The sequence below is a fragment of the Dryobates pubescens genome, chromosome 24 (assembly GCF_014839835.1).
Source record: "Dryobates pubescens isolate bDryPub1 chromosome 24, bDryPub1.pri, whole genome shotgun sequence".
NCBI lineage: Eukaryota > Metazoa > Chordata > Aves > Piciformes > Picidae > Dryobates > Dryobates pubescens.
Genome location: NC_071635.1, coordinates 12,857,570 through 12,874,846, shown reverse-complemented (window position 1 = coordinate 12,874,846; position 17,277 = coordinate 12,857,570).

Genomic DNA, 17,277 nt, shown 5'->3' with positions numbered 1-17,277 from the left:
ACTGTAGTTTCTTACCTGGGTCATCTGCCAAAGAAATGTTGGTGAAAGTTCCATCCTCCTCATCCAAAGGTAACTCCATTTTGCTTCCTTTTCCCCCAGAGTTTCTGAGCTGTGCATTAAGCCTGGCAGCTGTCAGCCATTTCTCAGTGTGTGCCTGCCTCCTCTGGTTGAATCTTTGATGAGCCCAGCACGCAGGTGTCACCCTGTGCTGTCGGCAGCTCCGCACGCCGTGCTCTGCCTGGGATCTCTGAACCTTGAGCTCTTTTCCGGAAACTGTTCAGCCAGAAGGTGTCTGAGTTCTAACTGCTTTGTCAGATGGGTGCTGAGCAAACACTCTGCAGCCTGCTTCTGGGCAACAACTCTGCCTTCAGCCCCAGCTGCCTCCTTGAACTTGCTGGTCTTGATTTTCTCTAGGGCTGTGTACGGGGGGCGGGAGGAGTGGGGGTTGGTTGTGGCGGGGGAATGGCAGTTGATAGAGGACAGAGAGAAAGTAACTTTAAGGGATCAAAAAGTGCTACTTAGAGTCCAAGCAAATGCAGTGGACAGATTTGGCAGCAGCAAAATGTAATCTTGGGATGCTGATTCTTCACCATGAGAGTGGTGAAGCCCTGGAATGGGTTGTCCAGGGAGGTGGTTGGGGCGCCGTCCCTGGAGGTGTTTAAGCCCAGGCTGGATGAGGCTCTGGCCAGCCTGCTCTAGTGTGAGGTGTCCCTGCCCATGGCAGGGGTTTGGAACTAGATGATCCTTGTGGTCCCTTCCAACCCTGACTGATACTATGAGGGATGTGAGTAATTGTACTTGCTTGGACAGATGTGAGTAACTGTACTTACTTGGACAGTTGTAACTAACCAGGTAATGTGAACAAGTTGTATAAGTGAGCATGCAACCTTCTGTGAGAGCAGGCTGGAGGGAGGAAGGAAGAGAAGTCCTGTTCAAAGAAAACCCCACTTTAGTAGTCTTGCTTCTGAAAGAAAAATTAGACATAGCTTGAGGATGAAAGCTGGAAATTCACCTCAAACTGCTTCCCTGTTTAGAACTTTTGGTCTCCTGGAATAGAATGTTTCCTTGCAATTAACTGGAAAATATAAATGGCCCTGATCTTGATTAAAGCAATAGTGGAACCACTTCATTTTTAGGGGGCTGCACACTCAGACTCAGACCATCTGTTTGGTCTTTTAATTTGTATTCCCAAACAGGCTGTAAGTTTAGGAGGTTGAGTATCACAAGGAGGAGTCTGGATCATTTGGGTTGATTTTACTTTTTTCCCCCCCTTTCTTTCAGGGGTGCAGCAGCATGCTTCAAAGCTCTCATCTTGATAACAACAAAGCTGGGAAACATTTTGATCTTCTGTCTTTATTATATCTCCTCTTGATCTCAGACATGGTAAGTCCAGTGGAAGCATTTCCACGACTCAGTTTAGGAGAGCAGATCCCACAAACATCTGCAGTTGCATAATTTGTTGCCTCTGAATTTTGTACCATCAGACACCTGTAAAACTAAGGGGTTTGTCTTGCCTGAACTGTGTATCCCTCCTCTAAAAGGTTTAATTACCTTTCCTTGCCTGTGTCAGTGTTGTCCTGTTATATTGGCCATATGGGCTCCCTCTGGTAGAAACAATTTCCACGTGAATTATTAGCTGGTTTTAGACAGACTCTCACAGCAGCCTAGTGAATATGGATGCTGGGCAGTCGTTATTCATGTCTAGATCAAAGCCATCAGTAACAGTGATGCAGAGTAAAAGCTGTATTTTCATAAGAGCCAGTAAGAAAGACTCCTGAGGGTGAAGCAGAACGTGATTCAGGGAGGAGTTTGGCTGCCTCATGTGAGATGTACTGATCCCTGCCACACACGGAGTCAGGCTCCTGCCTTTGTGCCAGCTGCATTCCACTCTGTGTGGCACCAGGGAGCCTGGGGAGTTATTCTTCCAGCCCTACAGAGTTAAGGCTCCAGGGCTCAAAAATCAGCTTGCTCTGCAAGTGTTTCAGAGCTCATGACAGCTGCCTTTGAAGGAATATTGCTTACTTAGTGTCCTCAGCCGGTGCCTCTACCTCTGAAGGATGGAGCAGAGTATGGATATTTGGGTGCACATCCTTAGTTGTAAGCAGGTGTGTGTAAACAAAGACCAAGGTGGGGCCTCAGGAGCTGCACTGATTTACAGAAAACCTTTGTCTTTTGTGGAGACCTGGAGTCTAGTTAGGTTTGGGGGAGACCTACACAGCTTGTTCATGGAAATGGAGACTCTTTTACCAACAGAGAGGGATGAGGTTTAACTATGAGGGCTCTACAGGCATGATCTTGTTTCTTTCTTGCTCCAAAACTTCCCCATGTTTAAACATGCACCTGTGCTCTGTAATTTGAAAGGCACTGTAGAATTTTAGCTATAGCTTGTTTGATTTTTGTGAGTGCTGTGGTGAGAAACGTTCCCTTTGGTGGCCTGATATTTTCTTAGTGAAATAAGGGCTCTGGGTAAGAGATGCCATGTAAATATAGAGTAGAAGTACCCATTTCGTGCCATCATCCTGTTTGTTTTATAAGGAAGAACAGAAAGGAGCTGCAGCAGACAAAGGAACTCTGACCAGCTTAAATGAAAGCTGTGTAATGGAATTAACTGTCAGAGCAGAATGAGTTTAGCTATCTCCATGTGTGAATTATTTTCACTGGAGTAATGGACACTAATGTAAAAGTTAATTTGATTATAAAATATCTGTTCATCTTTCTCAGGGTTTCATTACTAAGTTGAACAGAGGTTGTGGAGTACCTAGGGGCTCTCTGACTGCCTTTTAGAGTAGGTGACATAAACTGTCAGAGAAGGTTGAGGGTAGGGGAAATATGAAAAGAAGGCTCCGAGGTGACCTTATTGTGGCCTTCCAGTATCTGAAGGGGGCCTACAAGAAGGCTGGGGAGGGACTTCTCAGGATGTCAGGGAGTGATAGGACTAGGGGGAATGGAATGAAGCTGGAGGTGGGGAGATTCAGGCTGGAGGTGAGGAGGAAGTTCTTCACCATGAGAGTGGTGAAGCCCTGGAATGGGTTGTCCAGGGAGGTGGTTGGGGCATCGTCCCTAGAGGTGTTTAAGCCCAGGCTGGATGAGGCTCTGGCCAGCCTGCTCTAGTGTGAGGTGTGCCTGCCCATGGCAGCGGGGTTGGGACTAGAGGATCCTTGTGGTCCCTTCCAACCCTGACTGATTCTATGGGGACAACCTCTCCTGCAGCCACTCCTGCCAGCCTTTTCTTTGGCTTCGTGTTTGATACACGAATGTGTTGACACCAAGCACGTTAGCAGATCACTGTCTTCATATGATGGCTGTGAAAGCAGTGGATAAATACCCAAGAATGCCCTCAGGTTTGGGACAGAAACAGCTCTCCAAGCCCAGGATTTTGCAGCTGGTCAAGCCACTTTGTGTCAAGTGCACAATTAACAGGAGGCTTTGGGTCCTTAGATTGAGAACACCGTGGCTACACCTGCCTGCTAGTAGGCTCTCATTTTTATTGCTGTAAGTACCATGTAACTGTTTCCTAATTAAAATGATTTAATAGTGACCTGAAAAGGAAGTTGGCTCAGAGTTAAGTACAGATGTATGGAAGGTTTTAGCTAAACCACAGCGTGTGCTGTGACTCCTGCTTATACTGACAGGGCTCGCAGCGCGGTTGGGGCAGACTTCAATGCCACTGCTTCTTTGTAGGGTTCAGCCTTGCACATATCAACTGAGCTACGCCATCAAAACACCCAACAGCCCTTTTCACCTGCTTCCCTTGCTTCCTGTCACACTGCTAATTTGTTATCTCTGGGAATCCACAGCTGCAGTGCCTTTTGGAAACACTTCTCAGTGGCTCCATTTCAAGTATTTTTCTAATGTGGAAAGGAAGGAGGGGAGAGAGAGGTCACAGGCCAGAGGTTATTAGTCAGCTGAGAGATCTTTTTGCTGTCTGCACCACTCAGCCAAACCTCACTGGCTCCTTGTTCCAAAGGTGTAAGGTGTCTGAAGATGCCTGCTTGTGGCTCTGAGTGCCAATAACAGAATATATATGTATTTAAAGTCAGAAAAACACTCAAGTAAAAGAAGGTTTTTGCTTATTTCAGAGAATGCTGGGGCAGGCAGAGGGCTCTGGGTAGGGGTGATGGCTGATCTTCCATCTGGTTGCACTGTACCATCTTAATGCTTTCATCATGAGGAGAAAGTTCTTCACTGAGAGAGTCGTTAGCCATTGGAATGTGCTGCCCAGGGAGGTGGTGGAGTCACCATCCCTGGAGGTGTTCAGGAGGGGATTGGATGTAGCACTTGGTGCCATGGTTTAGTCATGAGGTCTGTAGTGCCAGGTTGGACTTGATGATCTTTGAGGTCTCTTCCAACCTTGGTGAGTCTGTGATCTGTTTGTGTTATACAGTGGGTTGAGCACGAGACCAGCCTGAGGAGAAGCTTTGCAAATGTGGATGTATATGGTGGAAGCAAACAGTATGTTCAGGAAAGCACTAAAGGATTCTGAAATAGGAAAACATTGGTTTGCATCCTTGGGATTTCCTGTGGTGTTCTGCTTTTAGTCAGCACATTCAAAACCAACCCCAAAAATACCTGTTTCAAGCAGTTAAAACCAATAAGCTCTGAGCAAAGAGCCAAACCCAGCTCTGAGTATGCAGCCGGGTCAGATGTATTTGTGTAAGTTTGCCAGGACACAACAAAGTGCTTGGCACTGGTTTTTTTCCTCTTTCTTACAGAAAACATGATGAAAATGCATCCAGTGTTATCAGTTGTATGCCTTCCGTCATCCTGAGCACTTAAAAAATCTGTGTCTCGTTAGGAAGTGACAGCTGCCAGCGCCTCTCTGTTTTAATGAACTTTGACAGAAAGGAGCTGTGGCACGTGTTTAGTGCATGCTAATAAAGCAGTAATGGTACCAGTAAATTCACAGCATGTTCAAAGCCAGCCTGACTGACACTGTATGACAGTAACCTACTGCCAGAGCAACAGTTTACTAAGGTGGTGACAGAAGTGCATTAAATGTGTCGTTCGCAGCTTTAACTGGTAAACCAAGGGATATTTATACTTGTCAGCAAGTCCCCTAGGTGTATAGTCTCTTCCCTTCCCCCACCACTTCCCTCCTCACTAACCACTTGTCAGCAAGTCCCCTAGGTGTATATTCTGTTCCCTCCCCCCGCCACTTCCCTCCTCACTCACCACTTGTCAGTTTGAGGTACTTACAGGCCACCTTGTGGCTGAGGTAGCCCTGCAGCTCTGGAGGTACGCTTCGAGGCCGCGTCTTGCAAATGGACATCAGCCTTTGCAAGTGCTGCTCCTGAAGCTGCACCCAAAATTGGCCACCTGGCAAGCATCCACAACCACTGCCCACTTGCTTGCACATCCACTCATTCCATGGAATTTTGATGGATGTGTAGATCTTGCTCTTTGCTGCGGGAATGATGTAGTTAGTTATTTTAATTTGGATCTGATCCTCTGCTGTCTGAACATGAGTGACTTGTTCATCACATCTGGTATGTCTGTCTTAAAATAGACTCACTTGCCTTCACACTTGTCCATTCTGCTCTCAGGTTTCCTGTCATGTGGCTGTCTCCACTTGGAGAACATTTGCCCGCTGCATCAAAAATGAAAACCGAACAATTGCTGCTTCAAACTGCTTCAAATGCTCATTAAAGTTTATTTCTCTTGGGATTCCTGTAAAACCAGAGAGTGACTGGGCAATGGGTGAGCCTGTCTGTGTTCTGTCCTCTTCCAATTCTTGCTCCTTTGTCTTTCACAGACTCACAGAAGGTTAGGGGTTGGAAGGGACCTCCAGGGATCTAGTCCAGCTCCCTGCCAAAGCATGGTAGATCATACCCACACATGTCGTCATTTCTTAATCAACAAGTGAATGAAACCAAACTGCTTCCCAACCAATACCATGGCTGTTGTTTCTCTTGTGAAGAAAGGCAGTAGGAGTTGATTTGCCCAGGGAGGTGGTGGAGCCACATTAATGGAGGTGGTAGAAGCCTCATAATCACCTAGGGCAGGCCACATAGGAATGCATCCAGGTGGGTTTTGAAAGTCTTCAGAGAAAGAGACTTCAAAACCTCTCTGGGTAGGCTGTTCACCCTCATAGTAGGGGAGTTTCTCATCATGTTGAGGTGGAACTTCCTGTGTTCCAGCTTATACCCATTGTTCCTTGTCCCATCACTGAGCACCACCAAAAAGAGACCATCACATTCGTCTTAACATCCATCCTTCAGCTATTTATAGACATTGGTAAGATCCCCTCTCAGCCTTCTCCTCCCAGGACTAAACAGCCCCAGGTCTCTCAGTCTTTCTTCATAGGAGAGATGTTCATCTGATGCATCTTCTCATCAGGCATAACTAGGTGATTCTGCATGTGCAGTGTGCAGCAGAACAGGATGCTTCTTTCACTGGAGTTTGGAGTGATCAACCTGCTTTTCCCTTGGAATGAAAGCCCCTTCTGCTTCACTCTACTGAGCAATGGCAGTAGTTCAGGAACAGCATTGGCTCAAGCCATTTCCAAACCTCTAATAATTTTCCATTGTGTTCATTAAAGACACTGGGAAATTGTTGGTTAGCTCACTGGAGAATCCCAGTGTAGAAACTCGTAAGATACTGGGGTTTTTTTCATCACTCTGTAGGCATAGTAAATGTTTCCTCCACCTCTTTATACCTTGTCCCAGGGTATCAGTCCTTATGCTCTTGACAGTGTCTGGCCACTAGCATCCTTCTAAAGTGGATGTGACCTGTCAGAACAGAGGAACCTTGCCCTTCTTTTTGGTCCTTCCTAGAGCCCTTCAGGTCTGTAGCCAGCCAACCTGTGTGTTTCTTCTCTTCTGCAGTGCAGTTAAATGCAGAACACTTCAGATTTTAACTGTACTGTCATTAGAACTGTCACTGGTAAATGAATGGGGGAGACTTAATCTAATCAAAGTTTGTTGATTACCCTACAATTAAATTCATACAATACCAATAGATTTTACTTTGTAAGAGGGTTGCAAAAACATCAATTCAGCCAGAGATGCTTCCTGCAGGACAGTGCAGGTGCTGACATAGCTAGTTTGAGCACTTCAGCAATGTAGATCATCTTGCTGAAGCAGCATAGCTTTTCAGAACTACTGCTGGCTTCAAGAGCAAGTTGGCTTTCATGAGCCCTGAGCAGCGGTGGCAAGGTGGATGCTGGCACACAGTCCCAACAGTGTGTCAGCCCACTAGCTTTCCTGTGTCTTCTCTCTGAATCTGAGCATTTAACAGGGGGTGGAAAATAGGGGAGCTGTTTTATTTTCTCATTTCCAGCCCTTTTGGAAAAGTCAGATGTGATCTGTTCATGGCTTCACTTCTGCCTGCCTTGGACTCGATCAGCTTCGCTGCACTGGGATGCCTGCTGAGAGGGAACCGCATTGCTGTTCCTGCATACTTTGTGCACCAAGGGAGATTTTCTTTCACACAGGGTATCCTGGCTTGTTTGTAGCTCTGTAATGTGTAACTAGTGAAGTGGACTGGGCCCAGAATACCAGGCAGAATTCCAAACCCCCAACAATTCATTAGCTAAAACAGTTTTGGCCTTGGTCACTTTCTCTGCTGCCGTCTGCCCGTGGGCTGTCGCTGTCTGAAGCGCTCACCACAGCGCCCAAGCAGGCTGCTGCACTTCAGCTGCTGAGCAGCCAGAGCAGAACAAGGTGTCACTCAGCAGTCACATACCAAAAGACTGACAATGAGAAAGACAAAGTCTATGCATGTGTATATATATTTCTTTTCAAAGCCCTATACTTTTAACAGATATCATTGACATTTGCATGTGGTTGCCTCATTTGAAGGTCTTGCTGTCACATACCTGGTTTCTAGAGCTCTGAGAAATCCCAGTGGAATGTAATTGTGTGGCATGTTTGCTTAGTCATTTGTGTCTTGCTTATTCTTGGACATTGTCTACTTAAGCTGCAGCTCTGCTGGCTTGTCTTTAGTACAGGTCTCCTGGAAGGTTATTGCTGATGGCATCCGTGGCCAAAGCTAGTCTGGAGAGATGAATTATTTAAGGTGGCTAATGCTTTTAATGGACCTGATGATCAATAATGCTTATAATAATACAATAGAAGAGAAATCTCAGTTGAGAGAGAGAGAGAGACATCATGTATGGGGAAAAAAAAAAACCCTACCAACAATTTCTGGAAGAAAAAGAGATCTTTGGACACATTTTTTTTTGCTCCTATAAAATGGACTTTCTCTTTTTTTTTCTCCTAGTAAATTTAATAGAGTTGTGCCCAGATTTTTATCACCATGACTCTTACAATAGTTGGTGTTTCTTTGAAAATGTTATTCTGGAATGATGTAAGAATATGTTTCTTTCTTCCCCATTTATTTTTCATGTTTGAAATGCAAGATGTGTGCTAAGGAAGCTTAATAGTTTATAAAGAACAGCACCTGTGAAGCCTGGCAGAGGCTGAACACAAATGTGAAGTATCTGAAAGCATTAAGGCAAGAATCTCTTCCTGTAATTCTATGAGTTACAACACTTAAATGGTGGACACTTACTTTTTTTTCCCCCTCTGTCTCACTTTATGAAGTCTTTTACCAAGGTGGATTCTGTTATTTAGGAGTTTAAGTTGGTGGGGGGAGGGTTTTGGTTTGGGTTTTTGGTTGTTTGGTTGTTTTCTGTGTGTTTGGGTTTTTCTGTGTGTGTGTGTCTTGGTTGGTTGGTTTTGTTTTGTTGAGACTGTGGAAGTAGTTGTTAATAGGTCCTACCTTCTACATTTAGTTCAAGAGGCCACCAGCATCCTGGCTTGGATGAGCAATGGTGTGAACAGCGTGGCCAGGGCAGCAGTTGTGCCCCTGTGCTCAGCAATGGCGAGGCCACACCTCGAATACTGGGTTTGATTTTGGGGCCCTCACTACAAGAAGGACATTGAAAAGCTGGAGCATGCCCAGAGAAGGGCAATGAAGCTGGGGAAGGGTCTGGAGAACAGGGCTGGGGAGAAGCAGCTGAGGTTTGTTCATCCTGGAGAAAAGGAGGCTGAGGAGAGACTTCTTCACTCTGTACAGCAACCTGAAAGGAGGTTGCAGTGAGGTGGGGGTTGGTCTCTTCTCTCTAGTATCAGGTTGGAGAACGAGAGGAAATAGCCTGAAATTGAACCAGGGGGGGTTTAGGTTGGACATCAGGAGCAATTTCTTCCCCAAAAGCATTGTCAAGCCCTGGAGCAGGCTGCCTCAGGCAGAGGTGGAGTCTCCATCAGCAAGTGGGTTTAAAGCGGTGTAGATGTGCTGCTGAGGGCCATGGGTTAGTGGTGACCTGGCAGTACTGGGTTAATGGTTGGACTTGATGATCTTGAAGGTCTTTTCCAACCAAAATGATTCCACAATGGAATCAATAAGGTTGGAAGAGACCTCAAAGATCATAGAGTCCAACCTGTCACCCAACACCTCATGACTATTAAACCATGGCACCAAGCATCATGTCCAATCCCCTCTTGAACACCTCCAGGGATGGTGACTCCAAAATGGTCATGGTTGATGGTTCCATGTGGGACCATTCTTCCCACCTGCAGTGTAAAGCACATTTGTAACCTCTTGTCCTACTGCATGCACAATCTCCTGTTTGATCTGTTCAAAAGCTTGTTGCTTTAAAGGGCCTCATTGGAAATCAACTTGTGTTTGAGCAGCGCCTTTGGAGCTTTCATGGGTGGGAATTCCATCACACTGGAGTGAAGGTTTCTACTTTTGATTTGGGAAAGTTGAAAGTTGAAGGGAATAAAGAGAAACCAGTAAGTGTGTAGTCAACAAGCTCCATTTCCAAGCCAAGTGAACTGTTTAAGAAGGAAAGAATGAAGCTGTGACAGTAATGCCAAAGAGAAAGGTTCAAAAATGCTCTTCTGCAGATGGTTCAGCATCAAAAAGTAATAAATACTGGGGTTCCTTTGTGCTCTTTAGCCATGAGCATTAATGCTTCTGACACTATTCAGTCCCAAGCAAACCTCCTTGGTTTTTTCTGTAGAGCAACAAAGCTAAGATGTTACCTATGTAAGTGTATCAGCCCAGGAGTTGAGAGAGGAAGAAATGCAGCATTGTGTTAACACAGCCCAGGAGAAAGCTGCAAGAGTTGTAACAATACCTGGTTTAATGAGATGCAGCTGCAAGGCCCATGCAGCAGGAGCAGTGCATGCTGTATGGGAATGTCTGCTAGCCAAAACAATACCACCAAAAGCCAAGAACCAGAAATGTTGCTTTCAGGTGTTGCGAGTCTAGTGATGGCATTATCTGGTATGGGCAAAAAAATGGACCTGAAAGCTGCTCTGTTGGAGTAGAGAGTCAGGGATGGTGGCAGCAACACATCTGTCAGCTTCCTGTGGTCTCCTCTGTTTCACTTCAGGAGATGCAGTTTTAGCCACTGAGGGGAGTTTGTCCTCAAATGCAGTTTTGCAGGGTGGATCACAGGACACCCCTAGATTTATGTCTCTAGGGAAGAATATTTCTGCAGACTAAAAGCAAAGTCTGTCTTTTTGTCCCCTCTTTGCCTGAGTATCCCAACTTCACACTTCCTCCCCAGCCCTTCTCCACCCCTCTTTCTGTACCTCTCCTCTCCCTCAGCCCTCCTCTCCTCTCCTCTCCCTCAGCCCTCCTCTCCTCTCCTCTCCTCTCCCTCAGCCCTCCTCTCCTCTCCTCTCCTCTCCTCTCCCTCAGCCCTCCTCTCCTCTCCCTCAGCCCTCCTCTCCTCTCCCTCAGCCCTCCTCTCCTCTCCCTCAGCCCTCCTCTCCTCTCCCTCAGCCCTCCTCTCCTCTCCTCTCCCTCAGCCCTCCTCTCCTCTCCTCTCCCTCAGCCCTCCTCTCCTCTCCTCTCCCTCAGCCCTCCTCTCCTCTCCTCTCCCTCAGCCCTCCTCTCCTCTCCTCTCCCTCAGCCCTCCTCTCCTCTCCTCTCCCTCAGCCCTCCTCTCCTCTCCTCTCCTCTCCCTCAGCCCTCCTCTCCTCTCCTCTCCCTCAGCCCTCTTTGCTTGACCTGCTTCTGTTGTAAGTCCTGACTCCTGCAGAGTTCTGGCAGGCCCAGTATAGTGAGCTGCTTCCCACAAGGGGAGATTATTATTAGTAGTGTTTGATGGATAGTAGCTCCCCTCTGTGCTGGGGTTCACAGTGCCCTAGTCCCTGATCATAAATATAAGGCTAGAGTCTAGAACCTGTTGTGAGGGAGAGGGATGGATGGGAAAACTGGCTTTACTTAGAGGAAAATGATACTGCACAATTTAACATGAAATGATGCCTTCAGAGTGGACAATGAAGAACTGCTTTCTAATTATAGTATCAGGGGGTTTCTCCTTTGAGAATGAAATGCAGAAGCTTCAGAGGTGGCTTCCAGTGGAACAATTTCAGACCAAGAGAAGATTGAGTCTGCCTGTGTAAGGAATTAATGGATAAACAGCTTTCCTAAGCTCCACAGACCCTTTGTAAGGAAGGCTTATTAGTTCTTTACATCCAGCTAGTGCATGAAGAGCCAGATCCTAAGATGTGTACTCAGTTTTTCCTGTAACAAACTCAGAGGAGGGATTGTTGTTGGGGAAAAAAATCCCAACCAAACAGACACAAACCCCAGCAAACAAACAAACAAACAAGAAACCCCCATGTAAGCAACTCTCAGGATGTGTCTCTTAGCAGTACTTTGCTCATTAGCCAGATCAAGTTGTCAGAGGGTTTATTTGCATTACCAGGGGAAAAAGAAATGGTTTTTTTCTTACTACTCTTTGCCTCAGAAGGTTCCCTTCATCTTTGACATTCCCAATAGGCTTCAGTCCCTTTCCTTGTATTAGTTCCCACTGGAGTGGTAGTTCCACACTCCAGCAGCGTTCTGATTCAACAGCCAGTCTGCAGTGATGAGTTTGACATTCATTAATGCTGATTATTTGTGCTCTGTGTGTTGTATCCTTTGCATGTGTATGGAAACCAGCTCTCTACAGTTATTTTGTTTGATTAGCTGAGAGTGCTGCCTACATGGTTCCTAGAATCCATTGCTTTGTATGCCAACTATCCTCTCCACTGGAAGTAGGGAAAACATTGCCAAGCCGCTTTGGTAGTGTCCCTAAATAAGGGTCTAGAAGTGTGCTCGGTGTCCTTCAGGCTGGGGCTGCTTCCAGGGGCTCTTGCATCAAGTGTAAAATTCAATAACTGAGTAAATTGAATGATTTCCCATCTCCAGGTCCATGGCAAACACAGCCTGAGGTGTGTGGCTCTTGAGGGTGGTGTCTTTCAGCTAAGACTTCAAACCACACACATATATTCTTTATTGCACATTGAGCACTGATACTTGCTCTGATTTCTAATTCAGTTAATTATCATTTAACTAGCTTCCATCTCTCCCCTGATTTTTAATGACCTTACATAAGCTGTAGTGATTTGCATCTAGAAATAGCAGGCACAAATTCTGCTTTCCCGTGCCACTGGCTTTTCTCTTCAGGCCCGTCTACAACCGTAGGGGAAATGATTGAATTGCTCCTCAGTCTGCCACAAAAGCAAGCCAGCAAGCTCTCTCACTTTTTGCTGTCAACTGCAACACAGCTGGAGCTATTCCAGAACTAAATGTGGCCCGTGGGTTGCAAGGTCTCTTGCAAGATGGACCTCCCAGTGCTGGTCAATGGTAGATTGAACATGAGCCTACAGTGTGCCCAGGCAGCCAAGAGGGCCACTGGCATCCTGGCCTGGATCAGGAACAGTGTGGCCAGCAGGAGCAGGGAGGTCATTCTGCCCCTGTACACTGCACTGGTTAGGCCGCACCTTGAGTACTGTGTCCAGTTCTGGGCCCCTCAGTTTAGGAAGGAGTTTGACTTGCTGGAATGAGTCCAGAGAAGAGCAACAAAGTTGGTGAGGGGTTTGGAACATAAGCCCTACGAGGAGAGGCTGAGGGAGCTGGGGTTGCTTAGCCTGGAGAAGAGGAGACTCAGGGGTGACCTTATTGCTCTCTACAACTACCTGAAGGGAGGTTGTAGACAGGCACAGGTTGGTCTCTTCTCCCAGGCAGCCAGCACCAGAACAAGAGGACACAGTCTCAGGCTGCGCCAGGGGAGGTTCAGGCTGGATGTTAGGAGAAAGTTCTATACAGAGAGAGTGATTGCCCATTGGAATGGGCTGCCTGGGGAGGTGGTGGAGTCACCATCATTGGAGGTGTTTAGGAGGAGACTTGATGGGGTGCTTGGTGCCATGGGTTAGTTGTTTAGGTGGTGTTGGATTGGTTGATGGGTTGGACGTGATGATCTTGAAGGTCTCTTCCAACCTGGTTTATTCTATGTATTTGCTGAAGGAATAGCAAACTAAGGTGTGAGGAATAAAGGTTATCAGACTCTTCTCCTCCAGAAGAGATCCTCTGGCTGTATTGTAAACTGCAGAACCTCAGTTTCTGATCCAAAGGAGGGCAGTGTTTTCTTCTTTTTTAAAGGGAAGCATTTCCTTCCCTGTGTTTGAGAGAGGTTTGACTCAAAAGCTTTCAACTTTTCTTTCTTTTCTTTTTTTTTCTTTCTTTCTTTCTTTTTATTTAATTGAAGTTGCTGTGACAGTTGTTGCTTGGGTCAGCAGAGAGCATGGTCAGCTTCCAATTACCAGCAGCTAATGGAGAAATACATTTTACTAAGTCATTGTCCTGATATAGTGTCATTGATTTTAAATTATGGATGAGGCAATGAGTATTTTCCTGTGCTCATGGAGCAGTTCACAAAGGTGAGGGAAGCTCACACATTCTGCAGCGCAGTTAGGGCATACTAGGAATGCATCTATCATCAGTTCCTACAGGCTGGTTTGGAGAGTCCCAAGGCTGTTCAGCTGCATTTCATTCTGCTAAATATGCCCAATATGCATGTAAAGTTGGAAGTGTTATTAAAATTGATGTGGGTTTTTTTCTTTATTACAGAACATTATTTTTTTTTTGAGCAGAGTAGAAAGTGGGGCTAGACAAATGTCGACAACAGCCCCATGCAGAGCTGCAGGCTGGGGTCAGAGTGGCTGGAGAGCTGCCAGGCAGAGAGGGACCTGGGGGTGCTGATTGACAGCCACCTAAACATGAGCCAGCAGTGTGCCCAGGTGGCCAAGAAGGCCAATGGCATCCTGGCATGCATCAAGAATAGTGTGGCCAGCAGGAGCAGGGAAGTCATTTTGCCCCTGTAGTCAGCACTGGTTAGGCCACACCTTGAGTCCTGTGTCCAGTTCTGGGCCCCTCAGTTTAAGAAGGACATTGAGACTCTTGAATGTGTCCAGAGAAGGGCAACGAGGCTGGGGAGAGGCCTTGAGCACAGCCCTGTGAGGAGAGGCTGAGGGAGCTGGGGTTGCTTAGCCTGGAGCAGAGGAGGCTCAGGGGAGACCTCATTGCTCTCTACAACTACCTGAAGGGAGGTTGTAGCCAGGAGGGATTTGGTCTCTTCCCTCAGGTGGCCAGCACCAGAACAAGAGGACACAGTCTCAAGCTGTGCCAGGGGAAGTTTAGGCTGGAGGTAAGGAGAAAGTTCTTCCCTGAGAGAGTTGTTAGCCATTGGAATGTGCTGCCCAGGGAGGTGGTGGAGTCACCTTCCCTGGAGGTGTTCAAGAGGGGATTGGATATGGCACTTGGTGCCATGGTTTAGCAGTCATGAGGTGTTGGGTAACAGGTTGGATTTGATGATCTTTGAGGTCTCTTCCAACTTCAGTGATACTTGTGAAAAGCTCCTGCTCATGGAAGGAAGGTTGCTCAGTTCCAGGAGTGCCAGTGTAATAAAACTCAGCAACGAATTCTTACACACACAGACCAAGGAAGTCAGACCTCAGCATTTCTAGTTCTGCTTTTTTTTTTTGGTCTTGTTCACCCCTAATTTTAGCACTTTTACGCTGTGAATCCAATATCCACAGCACACAGCTCTAATTGAAATCAGTTTTCTGTGAGGAGACTCGAGTAAGCAACGCCATTGTCATCTGTGCACACAGATTTGAAGGGTTAGGCCTTGGGACAGAACAAATTACAGAATCCAAGCTCTTCTTGTGGCTAAGCAATCAGCATAGCAACTAAGAATGTGTTACTCTAATGATGGTTGGACATATACAGCTGAGTTTCTGTGTAGAGCTGTGGTCATGTACTTGCTGTAGTGCACTGGTGTCACTGAGTCACAGAGCATCGATTAGTCACAAGAAAGAAATCAGTGGAGATGCACATGTTTGATTTCTCCCTCTTTCTGTCTCTGTGTATCCTGAGGCAAAACATTTGGCATCCAACAACTCCTTGTCTTTGTAGCCATGCTCACAGCAAGCCACAGCTGCAACACAGGTCACAACTGTACATAGTGATCTGGTACAACCAGGACTCTTACTGTAGTGCAGGCTTGAGGCAATCAATTCCCAGTAGCCCAAGCATGTGGCCATTTGTTAAAAATGGGGATAAATAATATGCAGATCTCTTCAAGGCCATGATTTCAGCATCATCTTCCTGTGCCCTGTTCTAGGAGGGCATGCAGTTTCTTCTCTATATGCTGTCAATACTGGTGGGTGATTCACGAGCTAGGTATCACATGTCATGGCAAGAGGACGTGGCCTTTAGAAATCATTGTAGGGATAGCTGGAGTCCTATTAAGTAATTTTGGACAGAATAATTAAAAGGGTACATCTTGCCATTTTCTTCCTTTCCTGGAAAAGCAGAGAGGGTATCTTATTAATGTTTAGAAATATCTGAGGGGTGGGTGTCAAGAAGGGACCAGTCTCTTTTCAGTAGTGCCCTGTGCTAGGACAAGGGGCAGTGGATAGAAACTGGAACACAAGAAGTTCCACCTCAACAGGAGGAAAAACTTCTTTACTGTAAAGCTGACAGAGCACTGGAACAGGCTGCCCAGAGAGGTTGTGGAGTCTTTTTCTTTCTAGACTTTCAAGACTGGTCTGAATGAGTTCCTGTGAGCTGCCCTAGGTGACCCTGCTTTGGCAGGGGGGTTGGACTCTGGAGGTCTCTTCCAACCCCTACCATTCTGTGATTCTATGGAACTTAGTATTATACTTGCTAAGACTCCATTTAGAGCAGAGCTCAGTAACCTGACTGTTAGAGAGGTGCCCTCTCTAACTCAGCACAGCAGCTCACTGAGAGAAACGCAAGCTGCAGGATACTGCAGGCTTCTGCTTGTTCCCTTGCCATTGCCTATTCTCATGCAACAGAGAAGATTAGTGAGGGGTGGGGAGAAGAGTCACACTGTGTCTTGAGAAGCCACACAGTAAAAGGATGCTGAAGTTAGGAAGGGCTTTGAAAAGAACATTGGAACAGTTTCTGTAATAGGAGACACTTTATTTGTAGGTCTCCCAAAGCTTATTGAGAAATGTTGCAGTTGACTCTGAATTGATTCCTGAACTAATACATCTTAGTAGATAAGATGTGAAGTCATGAACAAAAGGCTGTGCTTAATAGCTGGCTGGTTTCTTCCTTCAGCAAAAGATAAAACTGATGAATAGAGAACATTAGCAGCATTTAAAAAGTTGCATAAACTTTAAAGAGCACTGGAAACGTGCAAGAAGGGGCAGTCATTCAGCATCCTCTCTCTTGAGCATCATCAAGAGGCAATCATTAATTTTCTTTGTACAGTAGGGCTCTCTCCAAAGTGGGCTTTTGAATGGAATTGTGGAGACAACGAGAATCAGACACAGTATGAGTGTTTAAAAGCAAGTTTGGACATTTTATCTGTATCTTTTATCTTGATATTCTTCTACATGTGCCTTAGGAAGAGACTGGGATGGGGTGCTTGGTGCCATGGTTTGGTTGATTAGATGGTGTTGGGTGATAGGTTGGACTGGATGATCTAAAAGGTCTTTTCCAACCTGGTCTGGTCTATTCTATTCCATTTTATTCTAAATAGTTAAAAATCACAAAGCAGGCATCTGTACAGCTAGCACTGATCATCTCCCATCCTTCAAACTCTGCCAACTTTACTCAGATTTCATCATTCTGTAAGAGGTGCTTTCCAGAACAAGCTGATCCTGTGATCCCCACTAAACAGCAAGGGGTATAGAGAATGCCTCTTCAGGTTGAAGTCTGGGAGCAGAACTAGGAATTTACCATGAGTTTCCTGTGTCCTAGTCAGTGCTAAATCCATTATGAAACATCCTGGGTAAAATTATAGGAGATGTGCTTTTGGGAAGGGCTGGACTGGGTTGTGTAACTGGCTGTATTGAACTCATTCATGTGGAACAAAGAATAAGGAAAAAGCTCTGCATTCCCACAGATGGACAAGGGAGCAGGTCAAGGGAGGTGATTCTCCCCCTCTACTCAGCTCTGGGGAGACCCCACCTGAAGTACTGCCTCCAGTTCCGGAGCCCCTGTTACAAGAGGGATATG